Below are 23,655 nucleotides of genomic sequence, written 5' to 3'. Positions count from 1 at the left end.
ATGGATTAATTCAAGCAACATTATGTTTCTGAGTTGCATCCAAACTAATTCATGTAGTTGAAGTGATAAATTGCTGAATAGAATTCCATTGTGTGAAAATACCACAATTTGTCAATTCTTCTTTATGAGCATTTAGATATTTTCCAGTTTGTAGCCATTAAAAATAGTGCTGTAATGAATATAACAGTTCTTATTCTTAGCTGAACACAGGAATGATTTCTGTTTGACATTCACCCATGAGTGGGATTATTTGGTCTAATCGTATAAGCTAATACACAGGATGGAATTATCAAATCAGACCCACATGAATTACAGAGATCTTATCCCTTAGCAAACTTTATTAAATAATTTCAATTTGAAGGCAATTGACAATTTCAGAGAGAGCAGAGAGAAGTTTAGGACAACAAGGGTAGTTTCTCAGGACCTGTCTTTGTTTGTCCAACATGTGGCTCAAAATAATAGATAAGATCTCTATGTTACATCTGCAAAGTCACTTCACACAGCAGAAGCATTTAAATTGTGAAGCCAGAGAGCTGTGTAGCTTAGGTGAAATTCTCCAGAGGGTCATTTCTTAGATGCCCTGGGTTCTTTTTCTATAGGTAATCCTTAACCAGAACTTCCTGACAAGGGCATTTCAGAGATAAGGTCACTTCTTCCTAGCAAATATCATTAGTCTATTTATCTATAAGTCCATTTATGAAGAAGATTAGACTGGATGACCCAGAGGCCCTTCTCTCAAGGATGTTTTCTTGGTGTAGTGATTGCATGAAAACTCAGTTGTTTTAACTCCTTGCTCTCAGCATAGGCAGCTTTAACAGATACTGCCAGTTTTACAAAGTGGTTGTACTAATCTTCTAACAGTAGTATATGAGCATTCTGATTGCTCTACATCCTCACTAACACCTATTTCCCATTGTTTTCCTTTTCTTTTTTTTAATGTTTACTTATTGTTTAGAGAGAGAGAGGGACACAGAGCACAAGCAGGGGAGGGGTAGAGAGAGAGGGAGACACAGAAACCGAAGCAGGCTCGTCTCTGAGCTCTCAGCGCAGAGCCAGATGTGGGGCTTGAACCTGCGCACTGTGAGATCTTGACCTGAGCTGAAGTGAGGCACTTAACCAACTGAGCCACCCAGGTGCCCCTGTTTTCCTTTTCTTGATTATGATAGGTGTGTAGTGAGATCTCTTTGTGGTTTTAACTTACCTTTCTGTGATGATTGATGAAGTTGAACTCATATCTTCATTGGTTTTTTTGGATATCCTCTTTTGTAAAGTATTTGTTCAGCAATTTTTGCCCATTTTGTACTGGATTTGTGTGTTCTTTTCCTATTGATCTATAAAGGTTTTTATATATCAATGATAGTTTTTTTTAAACATTCATCACCACGCATAGTTACAGAATTTAATTTTTTCTTGTGATGAGAACTTCTAAGATTTACTCCCTTAGAAACTTTCAAAAATATGGAATGCTTTATGAATTTGTGTGTCATCCTTGCACAGGGGTCATGCTAATCTTCTCTATATTGTTCCAATTTTAGTGTGTGACCAAAATGAGCATGAGGATAGAATTTTTAAGATATACTATAATGAATATCTTTTCCCACTCCATGTGCTGCCTTTGTATTCTTATTAGTATTTTTTGATGAATAGAAATTCTTAATTTTATCATCTAGTTTTCCATGTCTTTTTAAAATCTAAAGTGGCCTACTGACATTCCAATTTTCTTCATCCATTAGTCCTAATTTGGGAAATAAAGGACCCAGGGAAACCTGAGTGAAGATGATGCCTTAGAAGGGAAGGAAGAGGAGAACCATAAATGATTTTATGCTAATTTGACCATTTCACACAACCACATAATTTTTATTGTCACATCTTATGTTCTGAAGGGTTAGTCCTGTAGCCTTCTGACAGTTTTGGCATTAGAAGATCTGAGAATGTTTGTTTTTTTGTGGTTCAGCAGTATCTATTTGCTACTTTTGCTTCAAAATATATTGCCCAATCTCTACTTTCCACATCAGATAAACAGAAAGTGTGTGTGTGTGTGTGTGTGTGTGTGTGTGTGTGTGTGTGTGTTCTACCCAACACTATAACCAAGTACACTCCATATCTGCTTTTGTTCCTTAGATACAAAGATTTTTTTTAGTTTTAGAGAAAAATGGACTTTATGACCAAGTTTCCACTTCAGCTCCTTCTAAATATTTCACTTCTTTGAACAAAGCAAATACCATATGATTTCATTCATGTGTAATTTAAGAAATAAAACAGATGAACTTATGGGAGGGGAGAAAAGGAGAAGGAAACAAACCATAAGAGACTCTTAACAGTAGAGAACAAACTGAGGGTTGATGGAGGGAAGTGGGTGGGGGATGGGCCAGATGGGTGATGGGTATTAAGGAGGGCATTGAGCATTGGGTGTTGTATGTAAGTAATGAATCAGTGAATTCTCCTCAAACCAATATTACACTGCATTTTAAATAATTAGAATTTATATAAAATTTGAAAAGAAAAAAATAAGAATAAATATGTAACTGTGTATTTGTTACTGTCAGGTTTTTGGACTAGCCATTCTAATAAGTATGTTGTGATATAATCATTGTTGTTGTATAATTTGCAATTCTCAAATAACAAGTGATGTTAAATGTATTTGCATGTGCTTATTTGTTATCTGTATATTCTCCATAGTGAGGTGTCCAGATCTCTTGACCATTTTCTGATTGGGTTTCCTGTATTCTTGTTGTTAAGTGTTGAGTCTTTGTATGTTTTGAATACAAGTCTTTTATCAGATACATATTTTGCCTACATTATCACCTGGTCTAGGGCTTGTCTTCATTCTCTTAGTAGTGTCTTTCTCAGAGCAGACATTTTTAATTTTAATGAAAGGCAACAATTTTCTTTCATGGATATGCTTTTAGATATGCATCTAAAAGTATCTTGCCAAGCCTAAGAACACCTAGAATTTCTCCTATGTTTTCTTATAGATGTTTTAGGATTTTGCACTTTACATTTAGGTCTATAATCCCTTTTGATATGATTCTTGTGAAAGGTACAAAGACTGTGTCTAAACTGTTCTTCTTTTTTTCAATATGGTGTCTAGTTATTCCAGCATCGTTTGTTGAAAAGACTCTCCCTTCTCCATTGAGTTGCCTTTACTTTTCTGTCAAAGATCATTTGACTATATCTGTGTGGGTCTGTTTCTGGGCTATTTTTAAAATAAGTAAAACTGAATATATCGAAAAGTTAAGTAGTCAAATCTTACTTATCCAATGGTTCATTTTACTTATAGATTGTCCGTAGCTCTTTCACATTTTCCTCCAAGTGTCTCTGATTTGGAGCAATGCTCTTACTCAAATAAGACCTACTCAAATGGTTGGGAGTGGGGAAGAAAGAGAAAGAAAAAAATCCAAGATCCTTTTTTCTCTGTTAGAAACATAAGGTGAACAGTGAGGAACGAGGTTGAGATAAAGTGAAGTGTTAGGATTGTGGAAATGAATTATATTCTTTCTCAGGCCCCTATTATCCCTAATTGAGTAGTCTATAAAGAAAATAGGAGTGGAAAGAATTTGGTGGATGCTATTAAGGGAAAGACCTTGCAAAGTGTGAGATTCATTCTCTTCACCTTGTGAAATTTTTCACTTCATTCACAGTGGCTAACACAGTTTTCAAAGCCTTTATGTCATATTCATCACCAGAGAAGGCTTGGCCTATTCAATATTTGATAGTCTTAAAGACCTACTTCTGTAACAATTTGCCTTCACTAAAGAAGGGTTATACATTAGTATCTGGGATGTTATATCACAAAATCTTAATTTTTTTCTCCCTGCAGATTAGCAGGTGATATCCTTGGAGTGTCGTTCTGAAGAGCATAGTATAACCTAATTTGGAAGGCAAATAAAATGCCTTTACAAACTTTAATGCTAAATTGGCAATGTACAGTGCTTGACAAAGTATCATTCAGCACATTTTCTAAAAGAACTCTATATGTTAGTTGCCTATTGCTTTTTTCAAATGCCCCCAAATTTAGTGGTTTAAAATCACAATCTTGTATTATCTTTCATTGTGTCTTAAGCCAGAGATTTACTAAGGACTCAACCAGGCAGTTCTCCTTTAGGGTCTCTCCAACAGCTATGGTCATCTCAAAGCATGACTTAAGCTGGAGGATCTGCTGTAAGGTGGCTCACTCCAACTGTAAGCTGGCTGGTGATTTAATGGTGGCTATTGGTCTCAGAGACCTCAGCTCCTTCCACTGGTGTCTCTTCAATGGGTAGTTTGAACATCCTAATGGCATAGTGGCTGACTTCACACAGAATGAGCAATCCAAGAACCCAAACACCCAAAGTGGGACTTATAGTCTTTTTTTTTACACCTAGCCTTGAAATTCAATCACTCACACTACATTTAATTGGTCAACAGTACCATGATTCAGCATGGGACAGTACTAAACAAGGGTATAAATTGTAGGAGGCATGGATCATCAAGGACAGCTTGGAGCCTCACTACTGCTCAAACTTCCATTTAATATTTTTTAGAGGTATCTAATAATTTTTATCATTTTAAAATGTGTATATTTTAAATTACTTTTCCCCCCACAATAGCTCCTTAAGTGTAAACCTGTTGTTCACTATTTTTATTACGTCCAGAATTATTTCATGTTTCTGTAGTTGCAATAGTCTAATAATTTAAATTCTTGTTCTTCTCTAATATTCTTAAAAAGTTAAGGGGAAAATATTTCTCTATAATGCAATGTGAAAATTTAGAGCCATATACTAAAATCTAGTTCTGTGCCTTTTAAGGAGATAGTCTATATCGGTAGTTTGTGTGCAGTAAGTTTTAAGATTAGATACAGTTAAGCTATTATGGGTTTCACAAAGTTAAATACGCTTTGTTTTCTAGCTGTATTATTTCACAGCATTAGCCTTCAATAAATTACGTTTTCTGCAGATCTCCAAGAGAGGGAATAATCAACATTTCCCAAAGTTATTGGACCCCTTAACCTGAGGACATTTTGTATTTGCATTTCATGAAGCATAGTTTAGAAAGTATTAAATGTCTTATTTTGTCCACATCTTCTCCCTATTTAAATTTCAGTATTAACAGCAGTGTTTATGTTTGAATTTTTCTCTGTGCCTTTCTGAACTTTATTTCCCCTTGCTACAGCCATCATGTTTGTTTTTTAATGCAACTGTCACCCAACTGCATACAAATCTTCAAACAATCTCCCAGTTTTTCTTAGGATAAAAACCAATCTCTTTAATAAGCCATTACATAGTCTGGCCCCTTCACCTGTGCCCCCTTTCTCTACATCCACACTGGCCTTTTCTCGGTGTCTAGTAATTGCTATGCTCTTCCCACACCAACAGATTTTCATTTGCTTTATCTTCTGCCTAGACTCCTCTTACCTTCCCTTTATACCTGATTAATTCCAACTGTTTTTTTGTATCCAAGATCAAATTTTACTTGAAATTTCCCTCACTAATCTTACTCAGTGAAAGCCCCCAATTATAAGCATGTTACTTTGAAGTACCTTGTATTCATTTGTGTTATTATTTGATTACAGTTTGTCTCCCACAATAAATTGTAAGTTACATTCAGGCAAAGACTGATGTCCCGACTGGGGTTCCTCCATCTCCTAGATGCTGTACTGCTAATTAGCGCTAAGACATTAAGGTGCAGTGTTATGTTTTATATATTCATAATTTATGACAAAAATTATTACTATTTGCATCTCTTATTATAAAAAATATTCTCCTCATTTAGTAAAAGCATAATATTTGTCACTTTCTTTAACAACAAGCAGCCACTTAATGAGAAAGAATGAAATATGGCTTTTTGTAGCAACATGGATGGCACTGGAGAGTGTTATGCTAAATGAAATAAGTCACACAGAGAAAGACAGATACCATATGTTTTCACTCTTATGTGGATCCTGAGAAACTTAACAGAAGACCATGGGGGAGGGGAAGGAAAAAAAAAGTTAGGGAGAGAGCCAAACTATAAGAGACTCTTAAAAACTGAGAACAAACTGAGGGTTGATGGGGGGGTGGGAGGGAGCGGAGGGGAGGTGATGGGCATTGAAGAGGGCATCTTTTGAGATGAGCACTGGATGTTGTATGGAAACCAATTTGACAATAAATTTCATATTTAAAAAATAAAAAAAAAAAACAAGCAGCCACTGCTATCACAAGGTAAAAATGTAGCAAAAGCTCCTTGGAGCATTAGTAGTTAGACTGAAGCCAATCTTGAGATGAAGAATTCATGCTATTTGCATGCTATCTTCTTCAGTGAAGCCATCAAAGCAATCTTCTTCATTACCCCATTCTCAATACCAATATGTACTCATTCGATTAACTATGTTTAGGAAGCTATAAAACTTACAACATTTAGTAAACTTACAGCATTTAGTAAGAAAGTACAGCAAAAGGAGCTGCCATCCTATCCCACAGGAAACAGTGGATAGTCCCAGGAAAAAGAATATTTGAAATCTGAAGTAGAGCATTGTGAATGATGATGGTCTGGAATGTGTAGAAATTGAATACAGTAGCAAACCTATTTCCAAGAAAAGTGCCACAAAAATCCTGGAAAAATCCAATGGTTAAGCATTTTTGAGCTGGGTTGGCAGTTTCATTAGTGATTGAATAGAATCTGAAAGGCCTGGAGTGGTGGTGTGGAAGAAATGCAGCAATAGCAGAAAGTAATACCAAGTCAGTACTTCGATGTTACTGTTGGATTTCAGAATTGTTGAACTATAAAACTTGCCATGAGGAAGTGACTCACATGTGTTGCCCACTTTCATTTATATGCTCTTCTGGTGTTTTATTTCAAATAACCACAGTGTCTTACTTAAAGCAGAATCAAACTGTTCTTATAAATAGAGATACCAAGTTCTTGGAATTTATCTACTGTTGTGCCTTTGGTATTGAGCCAGTCATTATGAATCTCTCTGTTTCATACCAGAAGTAAGCACATTTATTTAAAAATTGCACTGGAGGGGCGCCTGGGTGGCGCAGTCGGTTAGGCGTCCGACTTCAGCCAGGTCACGATCTCGCGGTCCGGGAGTTCGAGCCCCGCGTCGGGCTCTGGGCTGATGGCTCAGAGCCTGGAGCCTGTTTCCGATTCTGTGTCTCCCTCTCTCTCTGCCCCTCCCCCGTTCATGCTCTGTCTCTCTCTGTCCCAAAAATAAATAAACGTTGAAAAAAAAAACTTTAAAAAAAAAAATTGCACTGGAGAAGGTTCTTAAAATTCTGTCAGATTTTGAAATGGAAATTTTATATATCACTCTGTAAATGGTGACAATGAGACCATGTATGTATTTATGGAGGACCTATTAAATCTGGCATTCTGCTGTATAGTTTACATAAGATATGTCTGTTATATTATTCAAATTATCATGTATAATTAATGCTATTGTTTTCAAGGTTAAGTATGTTATTTTGTTAATTTCATATACAAAGACAGCCTCTTTGTTTTTGTTCATTGATGCAAAGTCAATTATGATTTCCAGTACCTTTTCTCCCCACTAAATTCTAGTTATTCACTGCTGTGACATTTAAACTAGATTGGCCTACTCAGCGGCATTTCCTCCCTCTTCTATATGGCCTTCTTATATTACAGAAATAGTCTGGTACAAATTACACTTTGATACTCCCTTGCAGCTGGGGTTCTCTACATCTTTAGGTTCCTCCAAGCAGATACACCCACAGAAAACTTGGAGGCATAAATGAGCAGTAAGAGGGGGACAGTACCTTAAAGGCAGAGGGGTTCTTCTGGCCGTATGTTTGAGAAAACAACAAGGCCTGTGTCCTCGAGCAGAACAAATGAGGGGAGTGGATTGGCGATCATATCATGTAGGTCCTTGTAAGTGATTTTAGATACTTTGGTTTTATTTGAATGAGCCTGGAAGCCATTGGAAGATTTTGAACGAGAGGCCTGTAAATGCAAATGACTTGCATTTTAAAGAGATTGCTTTAGCTGATAGATTGAAAAGAGGTTGTAATGTGGCAAGGTTGGAAACAGGAAGACCAGTTAGAAGATGATGATGGCTCCAGCTGGGTATTAGCAATGGTGGCGGTAGGTGTTTTCAGATCCTGGATATATTTTGAAGGAGTGTCAAGGGATTTCCTGGATTTTTCTCAGCCCAGATGAAGGATGACTCTTACACTGAAAGAGTAGAGTTGCCAAGTGTATCAAGGAGGAGAGAGCTCACCCCTACAAAATGCCATCCATAGGCAAAGGAGGATGAGGACTGAGAAATAATTGGCAGTGTGGATGTTATATGTGATGTAGACAAGAATAGTTTTGGTGAAGATGAGCATCAAAGATACATTTAATAGTTTAAGAAAGAATGGGAAGAAGGCAAATGGAGACAGTGTAGACAATACTTTTAAGGAAATTTGCTCTAGGAAGGCATAGCGATATAGTGCTTCCTGGCAGCAGTAAAAGAAACTTTTTTTTTTTAGATATAGGAGAAATAACCAGGCATTTATATATTAATATACTAGCAGATAAGATGTCTTAATGTAATAGAGACAGAAGAGAATTGCTAGAGAGATGTCCTTGAGTAGTAAAGAAGAGATGGAATCCAGTATTCATGTGGATGGCTTGGTTTTAGATGGATATAGGCATAGTTCATCTCTAGTAATAAGAAAGAAGGCAAGGCATATAGGTTATAGATGCAGGTTGGGACCTGGAAGTGCTTTTCTAATTGTTTCAATTTTACAGTGAGATAGGACCCAAGACCAACAGCTGAAAGTGAGTTTGGAAGAATTATTGGATCAATTAATAGGCAGGTGATGATGATATATGTCTCAGAAGGTTGGTTCAGGCTAAATCAAGTCTCCAGCCAGTGCCTTTGCAAGACTGGATATAGAGTAGGGGAGGTGAGTAGAGAGAATTGAGTCTGAATTTTGCTAGGAGGATACTAGTAAGAACTAGGCAGGACATCAGAACACCAATCAAGAAAACTAGGGCTCAGGGTAGGTACTGATTGCAACAGTGGATGGGATCTGGAAAATACTCAGAAAAACAAGGCAAACAATGAGGGAGCACTGGATAAAGAAGAGAGGCTCAACTTTGTGTGTATGGGATGCAGAGAACCCACCCCAGGGAGAGCTATATCCTAGTAGAAAAATAAGCCCCCATTCTACTTCTAATATTCTGCTCAAGTACAAGGCAGGCTGAATTGACATGTGGAAATGCTTTGTTGCTAGAGCTTGAGATCACTGGAATAAATAGAAAATTGCAGAATTCAGCTTGTTTTTAGTCCATCTACATAATGCCAAATGGTGGATTCCTATCAATTATGTTAATGTTTTGTCCACACAAGCATGTAAATTAAAGCAAATAGTTGAATATTGGGCTTGTTCCAGCATGGTTCTGATATCTCAAAAGAAGACAGTAATTTTTAAGTGAAGCAGATAGTAATTCAAACAATTCAAATGTTTATGTATGCTGTAACATATTATTCTGTAGGAATATACTGTTATATTAGATGAGAAAGCTGTTGATAGAGAAGCAGAATATCCAAGATCACAAAGTGGTAAGTGATAGATTCGGAACTCAATTCTGATTTTGATTAAATGAACATTTACTGACTTGCTATGTGCCAGACACCCTGCAGGGCAACTTGTTTGGTCTCATTTCCAGTCCAATGCTTTTTCTAAACAAACAAACAAACAAACAAACAAACAAACAAAAAACAAAATTAAAAAGAAGGTTCAAGAAAGCTTCCATCACCAAAAGAACTATTTTTTTCTTCATGCCAGTTAATGTGAAATAATGCTCTCACCTTATATTCATCAATATATTCCTATTATTTTCACTAATAAGTGATTTCAACTTAAATCTGTAAACATTTTCATAAGAGTAGCTATCACTTTTTCTCCTGCAGAATTCTAACGCCCATGTTGCAACTTTTTTTGCTTAAAATATCATCTTCTTAAGCAGTCTGCTATAAAATGAAGACTGTTTTCAATTTGTCAAAGAGGAAAAATGTTGGTGGTGTTGGTATCAGGGCAGTTAATATCAGTGAATTCATGCCCTGCCGTTTCTCCAATGAACACTCAGTTTTTGACTTCAGACTAGTGTGCTAACTAAGAGATGGTAAGAAGATTGCTCCCACTTTGCACCTGAATTCATCTTGTAGGCAGGTGTTTATAGCTACTTTAAATGAGTGTTCAGATAATATGGTGCATTTTGTCATCGCTATGCCACAGCAAGTAATCAGACTTAAGAAAGAGATGTGTGCTTGAGGAAATCTGTCAATAAGTTGACAAAGTTGATCTTTATAAAGAGCTAATGGCTTGACTATTTAAATGCTTGCTTGGGAGAAGCATTATGAAGACAAAACTTCTAATAATGCCTGTGGTAGTGCAAGCTAAAGCTCCAATTATTTACTGTACTAGTATTTTAAGATCAATATTCCTTTAATTTATACAGTTTAGAAGCAAGATGGGACTTTATGTAGCAGTATTTCACTCTACCATCTGGGGAAGGTTGTTTTTTAAGAATATATATGACTACTTGAAAATTCCATCATGATGTGTGAAACTTGGCATGGGTGATAATAATATATATATATATATATATATATATATATATATATATATATATATTAAAGGCCTTTCTTTAGGAAACATGGGACTAGAAATTGGTATACTTGTTCTAAGTGTATTGATCAAGATCTCTGATTATCCTTTGCCGAACCTTGTTGCTTTTCTGAAACCTAAATGGCTTCTTAATAGACCAGTGCAAGTATGAATGGGCATAGTTACTTTAATAAAGCGCTAACATATTAGAGAAGATTCCAAAGAAATTTTCAGAGACTCTTATTTAAAAGCTGATTTGTGGTTAAAAATCCTAAACAAACTAGAATTGAGTGATCACTCAGTTCCATTGCTAAAGAAGATAATTTTCATTATTTAAAAAAAAACACTTTTGGTGAGGCTGCCCTCACTGCTTCTACCTTCTACCTTCTATCTTTAAATTTTGCATATGATTTTACCTTAGCTTCATTCATTTTTTGAATGAACAGTACTTTCATATGTTTCAAAAATTAGAATGAATCAGAAGGTGTAAATTGAGACGTTTTGGTCCTTCTGTTTCCTTCCATCCCCAATAAAGGATATTTTCTTGATAATATTTGTAGGCCATCTCTAAGCTTTCTGGGGATTCAGCCCTTCTCCTCAAAGGAAGAGCCATTACAAGTCAGTGTTAAGTGTACTTGCTAGTTTTTTCATTGAATAATCACCATAGTACACAGGCAAATTATAGAAAGTGTCGATGTTTCTCTTTTCCTCTTTGGTTTGCGTAAAGTCACAAATATATCCTCTCTAACAGTGGAGAAGTCCATCTCTCTGGATTTGTAAATATAACAAAATCAATGTGTACATGGGATGATTTAGTAGTTCAAAGGGAAAAGACAAATCAGACAAAATGGTCCCTATGGAACTGACTTACTCAAGAAAAATGATAATTAAGAAAAATAAAATGTGTCCACTCAACAAGATTCAAGGTGATCTTGCATTTATGTAAATAGAATTGGAAACTAGGAAAGCTTTATTTCTGGTAACTCATGATTACTGAATTTGAAAAAAACAATTGAGTCATTGGACTACATTAGATACCACAGAAAACTGGGGCAGGATCCAGTTTCTTGAGTTGTTTTTCTATCAGATAACACAGGGGGAAGAAAGTAAATGAATAGGATATAAACAGCATGGACAATAGATTTAGAAAATCATATTTGGCAAAGCAAAAGTAATATGAAAACAGAGAGGGAGAAAAATCATAAAAGATTCTTAAATACAGAAAACTGAGGGTTGCTGGCTGGGTGTTGGGTGGGGGGGATGGGCTAAATGGGCAAGGAGCATTAAGGAGGACACTTTGTTGGTTGGGATCACTGGGTGGTATGTGTAGGTGATGAATCACTAAATTCTAATCCTGAAATTATTATTAAAAAATGAATAAACATTAAAAAAAGAAATGTTTAAAAATGTTTCCCAAATGTGCTTGAATGTAACAGCTTTCTGAACACTTCTGTAAAATTTCTGCTTCCTGTGCCCCCTCCTCAAAGATGCTTGGGATTTGTACATTCGTATATCTATTTTTCAAAATAAGAACACTAAGTGATTTTAACGATATGGGAATTTTGGGAAACACTGCCACAAATGAAAAAATAAAAAACTAACTTCAAAAGAAAATTTAAAAACAAATACACACTTATTATTTCTGAAAGTGTAAAAAAGACTTATCTTTATAATAAATAGGTCCATAAAATACCAAGCAAAATTAATAAAAATTAATATATTCTACTGTAAATTAAATTTCAAAAATAAAGGGGAACTCCTTAAATATCCAATCAGAGGGGCACCTGGGTGGCTCAGTTGGTTGAGCGTTGGACTTTGGCTCAGGTCATGATCTCATGATTCGTGAGGTTGAGCCCTGCATTGGGCTCTGTGCTGACACCTCGCCACTTGGAGCCTACTTTGGATTCTGTGTCTCCCTCTCTCTCTGCCCCTAACCCACTGACGCTCTGTCTCTCTCTCTCTCTCTCTCTCTCTCTCTCTCAAAAATAAACATTAAAAAAATTTTAAAAACTAAATAAATATCCATCAGAAAACCTTATAAAAGTCAAAAATCAGTTGTCCTACTTCTGCAAAACTAAATACCAGAAGATGAGGAAGAAATGTCAACACAGTTACGGTAGGAAGACTATATTCTCTGGAAAGCTGTTGTTCGTTGGAGGGATAAGAAAGACATTTGCAGATGAGCAGGTCAAAGCATTTTATCTGCTTACCTCTCCGGAAATTATTTTTAATTTTTTTAACGCTTATTTATTTATAGCACTTATCTCTGTCGATGGAGAGACAGAGAGAGACAGTGCATGAGCAGGGGAGGGGTAGAGAGAGGGGGAGACACAGAATCTGAAGCAGGATCCAGGCTCTGAGCTGTCAGCACAGAGCCCATCACAGGGCTCAAACTCATGGACCACGGGATCATGACCTGAGCCAAAGTCGGATGCTTAACTGACTGAAATTATTACACAAAGAAGAATTTTTATTAAAAATTAGAGGAAATCCCATAAAGGAGACACAAGAGGGAACCCTAAAATATGTGTATGAAATCAAATCCTTGGCTGATTCTTGGACTGCATGTGTGTGGAACAAGACTACCCATCTCAGGCCCTACCACCACTTGGCCCTATCTTTCTCTACCTCCTCCAGAGAAAAGCTGCATAGAGATTTTTAGCAGCTACCTGGATGCTGGGAAGATAGAGTTTGCAGTTTGATTCCTACTGATTTAATGGTGTTTGGAAAAGACCTCAGACTGTCCATGGAACCTGGAGGGTCATAGCTTAAGAGTAAGAACCATGTCTCAAGTGTAAGGGCAAAGTGAAATGCACCTGCTTTCACAAAGCCTGAAACCACACCTCCACACCCTCAAAATGATCCTCCACTAATTTAATTGTTTGTTGGAACAAAACTCAATACTCTTCGAAGGAAAATAACAGAGTTTTGTACTGGAATCCAAGTGGGAGAAGAATAGATCAAAAGAATGGAATAGCTTCTTTAAACAAAGCCAAACAAACATACTGTAGTAAGTTGTACTATATGCAGTTGCATTCAATGGCGCAGGAGGTAGCTGTGACTTAAAAAGCAGTGGCTTAAAAAGCCAGTCAAGATAGCAGTGGCTAAAAAGTTCTACAGTGTATTATTTGCAATGTTTAGTATACAATAGAATAAACATATGCATATGAAGAAACAGAATAATTCATAGTCAAGAGAAAAATACAATTAATAGAGACAGAACAGATCATTTATTTTTTAGTTTTTGGGGTTTTTTTTTTACATTTATTTGTTTTTGAGAGACAGACAGAGTGTGATCAGGGGAGGGGCAGAAAGAGAGGGAGACACAGAATCTGAAGCAGGCTCCAGGCTCTGAGCTGTCAGCACAGAGCCTGATGCGGGGCTTGAACCCACAGACTGAGATCATGACCTGAGCCGAAGTCAGGTGCTTAACTGACTAAGCCACCCAGGTGACCCCAGAAGAGATCATTTAGATGATGAAATTAGCTGACACTGATTTTAACATAACTATGGTTGAGTGCCCGGGTGGCTCAGTGGGTTAAGCATCTGACTCTTGATCTTGGCTCAGGTCATGCTCTCATGGTTTGTGAGATCAAGCTCTATGTTCGTCTCTGCACTGAGCATGGAGACTGCTTGGGATTCTCTCTCTCCCTTTCTCAAAATAAATAAATAAACCTAAAAATAAATTAAAATAGCTATGGCTAATATCTTAAGGAATCTACAGGAAAAGATAGAAATAGTAGGAAGAAAATAAAAAATTTTCAAGGTGCCTGTGTGGCTCAGTCTTTAAGCACTTCACTTTGGCTCAGGTCATGATCTCATGGTTTGTGAGTTCAAGTCCCGCTTCTGATGAGCCCCCCCTTCAGGTAAGCCCTGTTTTTTTCTCTCTCTCTTTCTCTTTCTCTCCCTCTTCCTCTCTCTAACTCTCACTCACTTGTGCCCTCTTTCTCTCTCAAAAAAGAAAAATAGAGAAAGTCTAAAAAATTTAAGTGACAATCCTAGACCTAAAAAATATCTGAAACAACTTAACTGTACGTTATTAATACAGTATAGGAAAAACTGAGAAGGGAAAAAAATTAGACTTCCCCTGACATTTTGCAGGCAATATGATTTATGTGTAAAAAATATGTAATTTTTATATCAAAATATTAAAGTATTTAAAGTGAAGCCATAACATATTTTTAAATATAAGTAATATTGCCATTATTTTTCATTTCGTAAAAGTTTTCTTTTTCTGAAGTTTATATTTTAATTCCAGTTAGTTAACATAGCATTACATTAGTTTCAGGTGTACAATATAGTGATTCAACAGTTCCGTACATCACCCGGTGCTCATCACAAGTGCACTCCTTAATCTCTCTCACCTATTTCACCCATACCCCACTCTTCCCTCTGGTTACCATCAGTTCTCTACAATTAAGATTCTGTTTCTTGGTTCTTCTCCTTCTCCCTCTCTCTCTCCTTTCCCTTTGCTCATTTTTTTTCTTAAATTACACAAATGAGTGAAATCATGTTATTTGTCTTTCTCTGACTTATTTCACTTAGCATTATAACTCTTTAGTTCTGACCATGTTGCAAATGACAAGATTTCATTCTTTTTTTTTTTTATAGCTGAATACTATTCCATTGCATGTACACACACACACACACAAACACATATACCACATCAACTTTATCCACTCAGCAGTCTGTGGACACTAGATACTTGGGCTGCTTCCATAATTTGGTTCTTGTAAATAATGTTGCTATAAACATAGTGACGCATGTATCCCTTTGAGTTAGTGTTTTTATATTCTTTGGGTAAATACCCAGTGATACAATTTTTGGATTGTGGGGTAGTTCTTTTTTTGAAACTATTTTCAACTTTTTGAAAATCCTCCATACTGTTTTCCACATTGACTGCACCAGTTTGCATTCCCACTAAGAGTGCATGAGGGTTCCTTTTCCTCCACATCTCCCAACACTGGTTGTGTCCTGTGTTTTTTATTTTAGCCATTCTTATAGGTGTGAGGTGATATCTCATTGTGGTTTTGATTCACATTTCCCTAATGATAAATTATGTTGAGCATCTTTTTGTATATCTGTTGGCCATTTGTATATCTTCTTTGGGAAATTGTCCATGTCTTCTGCCATTTTAAATTGTATTATTCATTTTTGGGTATTGAATTTTATAAGTTCTTTATATATTTTGGATACTAATTCTTTATCACATATATCATTTGCAAATATCTTCTTCCATTTCATAGAGTGTCTTTTAGTTTTGTTGATTATTTCCTTTGCTGGGCCGAAGCTTTTTACTTTGATATAGTACCAATAGTTTACATATTTTTTTCTTTTTAAAATATAGTTTGTACATTGGTGCCATATTGAGGATGGCCTCCACCTCAAGATAGTTTTATTATAAAATGAATATCCCCCAAATTAAAATACAAACAAGAAAAGGACCTTTAACATATGTGTTATCATTTTTAATCTATATTTACCAATTAATAGAATCAAAGTTCTAATAGAAAACTTGGCAAAAGTAAAAAAAGAAAAACCCTTGTAAATGATGAAATACATATGGTGAAGAAATGTAGAAAATCTTCAGTCTCAGAAGGAGGAAGAGATGCAACTGAAAACAAAGGAGATGACATTTTTTGCTTATCAGAATGGCAAGTTTATATAGTTTACAAAATAGGTTGACAGCAATGTGGGCAACTGGGCAAACATACTCTGTGGCTAGGATGCGAGCTAATACAACTTTTATAGAAGGCATTTTGTGACATTATGTATAAAAATCACTAAATATGGCATTCTCTTTGACTTAACATTTTCATTGTAAAAATTTATCCAAAGGAAACAAGTATGTGAAGACAGATATTCAACAGTACACATATATGTATATTTATAATGCAAAAAGAAGCAATCTAATTGCCCAAAATAAAGACATCCATCGTTATACTTATTTAATGAGTAAAGCCATTAACAATTACATTCTAGATATATATTTCTTGCTAAGATATCTGCAATATGTTAAGTGAAGGAAAGCAGGTTTGAAATGCATAGTGGTATTATGCTTTTGCTAAAAAATGGCATTACACGTATTCATATGCCTATGTGTTTGAACAGAAACAAATCTCAGATAATATGCATCAAAATAATAAACAGTTATCAATGGGTGATGGAATTATAAATGATATTTTTAAATTGTTTATCTTGGGTTCCCTAATCAAAATGATGCAAGTTAAAGTTAGTTTCTGTAGATTTTATATACTGTTCCTATGTTCTGGGTATATTCCCTGTCATAAGCATGTTAAATAAATAAATACCCTTTAGAAAAATACCAATGTAACAATTAGCCCCACAGTTGAGTTGCACTTTGGGCTAAATAGGTTTCTGTGTGCTGGCATGTCCACCATGTATAATGTTGACAGTAGGAGCAAATATATCTGAGAGTCCAAATAACATCCTTTGGAATAAAAAGTATCGTAGGACAGGAACTTCATGTTCTGTTCTAGTCACTCTGTCCCTTTGGCAATCACTTGCTCTTTGGGGCCATTATGAGTCTGAATAAACAAGAGACAATCTGTGTTCATACTTTGGCAAGTTTAATTTAGACAATCGGCAAGTTTAATTTAGACAATCCGCAAATTTGAGAAAAATATTCCACCAGCTCCCTGTGAGCTCTTTTTACCCTCAAGTTGGCTAAAGCTCTTCTAGTCTTTCCACAGCCATGATTGGACTCAAACATGTGTACATAGACCTCTCAGTGCAATTTAGCATCAGCATCCAATGCAACTCAGTCAATTGTACGCCCTGGAGAGCTCCTTTTAGAATCGCATCTTTGGTTTCCTGGGTGATGTAGACATCTGCACTCATGTGAGAACAATACACAACTTTGTTACCAGAAGTGTAAGCTACTTGAGTTGTGTACAGGAAGGAAGAAAATCAGAACCTGCGCAGCATTTAGATTAAGCTTCTGGGGAAAAATGTGGAGAATTAAACTGGGAATATGCTCTAGGAGACTGAAATATTAAAGTTGAGTTGTTATAGTGTAATCAAAGCCCAGTGAATGAGTAAACTTCTTTCCTCTCTCCCAAGTTTGGAAATAAACCTCTAGAAGGAAACCACAGTCCCCTTTTAGCAATTTGTATTAAATTTGTTGTTGTTGTTGTTGTTACAGGTAGCCTTTGCACAGTAGTGTAGGAACATTGAATGGTTGTGTAAGCTGAAACCATGCATTGTGATCTTACTAATAAATGAAAACATTTATGATCTGTGACCACTAGAAATTGTTGCCAAACCATTAAAAAGCTCTTTTATTGTTTTAAGTATATAGGAAAATGCCTTTAAATATTAAAACTCCTATTTAATGGTGCTATTTAAAATATTAGAAACATTAATAATTAAAGTGTTTCATTTATTTGTAAAAAAATTATCAAGGGTAGTTTAAGCAGTGATTGCCTTCTTGTTGTCATATAAATTATAATACAAATTGAGCATCCTCTCATGTGTTGGCCAGTTGTCATACTCCTTTCTGAGTTTGGATCAGCTTTCAATGTTTTATCCTTTGCTCTTTGAATGTTGTGAAATACCTCCAAGAATTCCTTTAGAAGGAAGTTTTCACCAGAGTCACTTCCTCTGGCACACGATTGTCCTTTTTCTCACAGCTACTTTCCTCATGTATGTCAACAGCTTCCACTTCACCTTCCCCGTGTCCTCTGGCTACTTTGAAGCCTCACCAATGGTGATAAGTGTCAACCTCCCCACAGTCAGCCAAGACTCCGTTTGAGTTCCATTCAAATCTCTTTCCCGGTGTTACTTTGTTTTCTTTGCTGCACTTTCCTTTATATGGGCCATTTCCCTCTTTGATTATCCACTTTTGTAATAAGTCACATAGATTTAAAACTGGGAAACAAGGGGAATAAACAAGCAGGTGCTTTTTTATGAGTGAACTGCATGGGGATATCACCGACAGACTTTGAAAGAAGTGATGTGATTGGCCACTGATCATGAAGCACATCTGTTATTTACCTTTGTTTGTGCTCACAGTTGTTATAACATGGTAACTGAGATTTCAACAGCACAGTTAAATATTTATTTAGATAATAAGGGCATTATTTAACTGAGCTGTGCTAACTAGAATTCTTGCAAAGTGAGAATGGTTGGTACCAGATTAGAATTATGTCCTCAAAATGTAGATAAGAGGAGACAAAGTTCTGTGGGGGAAACCAGAGCTTCTCAACTTTTGGCATCAAAACTCATCCAAACTACTTTATGTGTAAATGTGGGTGAAACAACAAATCATTTTTTATGGTACTACAATCCAAAAGACACAGTTGTATTAATAGAGACGATACATACAGCTGATGTGGACCAAAACTGACATTCAAAGTGAGTCTCTTGGCACAATTGTAGGGTTAGAAAAGAATTGTTTGTCTCTGGGTATCAGAGGGAGATAAGGAAAGTTGGAAAAGTTGGTGGAGTGGTTCTGAACATCATAAGAAAAGTAGACACACTCCAATTTCAACAAGGCAAAAATATTCCACAAGGGCCCCTCATTATTTAAGCCAATTACATTAAAATTTTCCCATGGTTTTATTTCCTTTGTGGCACAATGAGTTCTTTTCCAGGGGTCTAAATATCCAGAAAAATAGAACATATTTTAAAAAAAGAAATGAATAGCATAATCTCTGGATGACTAACATAAAATTTGAAAGAAAAAAAGTTTCTAATAAGGCAAAGATTGTGTAGTGAACATGAAGACTTTTAAAAAGTTGGGGCGCCTGGGTGGCGCAGTCGGTTGGGCGTCCGACTTCAGCCAGGTCACGATCTCGCGGTCCGTGAGTTCGAGCCCCGCGTCGGGCTCTGGGCTGATGGCTCAGAGCCTGGAGCCTGTTTCCGATTCTGTGTCTCCCTCTCTCTCTGCCCCTCCCCGTTCATGCTGTGTCTCTCTCTGTCCCAAAAATAAATAAACGTTGAAAAAAAAAAAAATTTAAAAAGTGGATTATGCTCATTAAATCAGTTAACAAAAACATTTTTTTTATATTTTAGAATATGTAAGAATTTGTCAAAACAGCTTTTAGAAAAATAATAAAATGATCAAGAATATTAAAATAGTGTCAATGGATCAGATCCTTGTTTTAACACGTATTTGTGAATCTCCAGGACTAGAGATTATGAAAGGCAAGAATTCTGTGCAGCACGGAATTGCTAATGGCAGCTTATGAAAGATAGGGAAGCATGTAAACTTCCATATGAGGAGAGATGATCATAGAAAAATGTGTACATATAAGAGCAATAAGTAAAGTGATTATGAGAACAGTTAGGTAGGAATAAATTTGATTTAATCTTCAGTTTTTATTCTTTCCCAATGGTATTGCATTAGTAAATAAGCAGACTGTGGCTCTGCTTCTGAGGTTTGCTAGAATAATTGATAGAGTATCTTGTGAATTGGATTTATTTCCCAAACTGGGTTTAGCAGGCTTGAAGAAGAGCAGTTGGGAATATTGCAATCTGGCTGACAAATCAAACCCTGATGATAAATGTGAGTAGGTCCAGTTGGAGGTAGGAAGGAGCTGGTGGGGTGCCTCAGCAGTCACTATTAGATATGATCATAATTAGCATTTTTATTAGGGAATCTGAATAAGGAGTAAATATCAAGTTAATGAAACAGCTGAAAAATGAACTGGGAGCATTACTTTATAGCAATGGGTAATGTAATAAAATATAGGTAGGTGAAAACTGAAAAACTGTAAGAAAGAAAAGAAAAACAAAACAGAAATTTTGTTCAGTAAGATGATGAATCATTTCCACAAGGATTTTAATCTGAAATTCAATTATAAAGTACTCTAAAATTGCAAAATAATAATAACCAAAGTTCCCTGCATAGACAATAAACCTGGACTTTATAAGCTGTGATCAGGATTTTGTCATCCCCAGTAAATTATTTTCCACGCCTACACCCATATCTCATCTGTGGCAAGAAAACGCTGGAATGAAATGCCTGGGATTGGAGCCTCTGTGGCCAGAATATCATGCTTATTGTCACACAGACATGCAAATAGGCTTTGACAACAAAGCCCATAAATATTTCCATTGCTTATGAAGTAACATTGGACTCCCTTTTTTTAATCAGATGTAGTACATAAGCATAGATGCGTCCTAAGTACAAATGGAGATTATGATTTAAGAATACTCTCTCAGGTTAAGCCCCAAAAAAGTGTTCTGATTAGGAGGAGCAAGGGTGCTACATAGCTAAAACAGAAAAATTCCAAAGGAATAGGTCCTTGCTTCTTTTCTCCTCCTCCTTTGTCCCTCTGTTGTGTTTTTCCCTCACACATCTGGGTATCCAAAGAACATATGTGGTACTGGCCATTTTTAATCTCCAAACTCTATTTTGCACTAAATTTTTTTTTTGTTTTCTGATTAAATAAGTAAGCAGTGTTTCCTAGGCTTTTGATGGCAAAGCAAGGACCAGCTGGTGGTAGCTATAATTTAACACCAAAGCTCAAATACAAACATTTTTCTATTATTTAACATTGATACAATTGCTCCTATGTGCATTCGAAGACTGAATGGACAGGTAACTTTTTAAATTGAACAGCAAAGCTAATATAGCCAATGAAAACCAAGTCAGAACCACAAATTCACTTGAAAAGGCTTCCCTAGGTTACTCTTTAACCTCCCCTTCGCCTCCAGGAAAAAAGAATAGCATTATTGGCAAAGAATAGAAGTTAAGGGTAAATATTTTTCTGGTCTTTATGGGATAAATTTTCTTCAAATTTTATTTTGTACTCAAGTCAATCAAAATTGCAGTTATAAGAGCAATTATGTCTACTTTGCCTTAACAGCCAAGGTATTCAAATCTACCCAAATCTAGTCTGTTCTGGTGTAAGACTTGTTCTGTTTTTTACCTCAGAATGTAAGTTTCCTCAGCAACCTGGGAAATTCTTTGGTTGTCTCATTATTGCCTCTAAACAAAGGGTGCCCTTTCCATTTTGGAAGTGAATATAAAGAAAAAGTGAATCTTTTTTCTTTACAACTCTACTGGAATTAAAAAACAAAACTCCAAAAGTAACCAATCAAAACAACCAAGACCACCACCAGCAAAAACAGTAACAAGACTTCAGAAATTTTAAACAAAGGACACTTTCAAGTCAAGGCAGAAAATTTAATAGAAAGCACAAAGCAATTTCTCACTTATTCTTTTCAAAATTATTTTTTATTTTTTAAAAATTTTATTGAAGTATAGTTGACCTAAAATAGTGTATTTGTTTCAGATGTACAACATAGTGATTAGACAATGATTTCCATTGTGCAATGCTCACCACAATAAATGTAATTAACATGTCACCATATGATGATAATATGGTACTATTGGCTATATTTTTCATCTCTATGACTTATTTATTTTATAACTGAAAGTTTATACTTATTCCCCTTCACCTATTTCATCCATCTCCTGACCCCTCCCTTCTGGCAGCCACCAGTTTGCTCTCTAGATATATGAGTCTGTTTCTGGTTTTGTTTGTCCATTTGTTATCGTTGTTGATGTGGCTTGTTTGCTATTGTTGTTGTTATTTTAGATTCCACATATATGTGAAATCATATGGTATTTGTTTTTCACTGTCTAACTTATTTCACTTAGAATAAAGCCTCCAGGTCCCTCCATGTTGCTGCAAATGGCAAGATCTCATTCTCTTTATGGCTAAGTAAATATCCCTTTGTGTGTTATACACCACATCTTCTTTATCCCTCCATCTATTGATAGACACTTAGGTTGCTTCCATACCTTGGCTATTGTAAATGATGCTGTAGTGAACATAGGGGTGCACATATCTTTTCAAATTAGCGTTTTTGTTTTTCTAAATACCCAGTAGTGGAAATCTTGGAGGGTATTTCCATTTTTAACTTTTTGAGGAAACTCCATACTATTTTCCAAAGTGGCTGCACAATTTACATTCCCACTAATGGTGTGCAAGGGTTCTATTTTCTTCGCATCCTCACCAACATTTGTTATTTCTTTTCTTTTTGATATTAGCCACGCTGTCAGGTATGAGAGGATGTCTCATTGTGGTTTTGACTTGCATTTCCCTGATGATGAGTGATGTTGAACACATTTTCATTTGTCTATTGGCCATCTGTATGACTTCGCAAAAATGTCTACCCAGGTTCTCTGCCCATTTTTTTAACGGATTTTTTGGGTTATTTTGGTGTTGAGTTGTATCAGTTCTTTATATATTTTGGATATTAACCCCTTATTAGATAGATCATTTACAAATATTTTTACCCATTCAGTAGGTTGCCTTTTTGTTTTGTTGCTTGTTTCCTTTGCTGTGCATAAGCTTTTTATTTTGGCATACTCCCAATTGTTTCTTTTTGTTATTGTTTCCCTTGTCTGAGGAGACTGATCCCTTAAAATCCTGCTAAATGCAGTGTCCAAGAGTTCCTGCTCAGGTCTTGTCCTAGGACTTTTCTGGTTTCATACCTCCTATCTTTAATCTATTTTGAGTTTATTTTGTGTATGGTGTGAGAAAGTGGTTGAGTTTCACTCTCTTGTATGTGGCTATCCAGTTTTCCCAGCACCATTTATTAAAGAGATTGTCTTTCCCTCATTTGTATATTCTTGCCTCCTTTGTCATAGATTAATTGACCATGGGTTTATTTCTGGTCTTTCCATCCTATTCTATTGATCTATGTGGCTATTTTTGTATGAGGACTATACTGTATTGATTACTATAGCTTTGTAGTATACCCTGAAATACAATATCTCATTTATTCTTATAACCTCATGAGAGTATAGTATCATTGTTCCTACTTTGCAAATGGAGATTGGGAAGCACAGAGAAATTCAGAACTTGCCTAGAGACACACAGACTGAGAAGAAGGTTTTGAAGAACCTACACTCAACCAGCTGTGCCCTACCCAGCTAGCTCCCTTTATGTCCCATTTTTGGTAACTCCATGCTCAAGAACTTAAACGTATCTCACTCATTTTGTAAATGAAGGTCAACAGTACATGTGGCCCAATGACAATTCAAGGTGGAACTCTTCAATGCTGGGTAAAGCAAATTTATTTTGTTTTCAATTTTCTA

General features: G+C 35.9%; 1 long non-coding RNA gene and 1 pseudogene across 1 annotated transcript in view; one reads left to right on the top strand and one right to left on the bottom strand.

The window, feature by feature from the left end:
- The window catches only part of LOC147581015 (uncharacterized), a 105,253-nt gene that overhangs the window by 17,212 nt on the left and 64,386 nt on the right, over nucleotides 1–23,655 (top strand). The gene's annotated exons all lie outside the window — the stretch shown is intronic.
- LOC112863059 (U6 spliceosomal RNA) lies at nucleotides 1,453–1,553 on the bottom strand (annotated as a pseudogene).

Source organism: Puma concolor, chromosome B2 (genome assembly GCF_028749965.1).
Source record: "Puma concolor isolate L17-30 chromosome B2, mPumCon1.1.hap2, whole genome shotgun sequence".
NCBI classification, from domain to species: domain Eukaryota; kingdom Metazoa; phylum Chordata; class Mammalia; order Carnivora; family Felidae; genus Puma; species Puma concolor.
The sequence above is the reverse complement of the archived record's forward strand: the minus strand, read 5'-3'. Positions and strand labels throughout refer to the sequence as shown.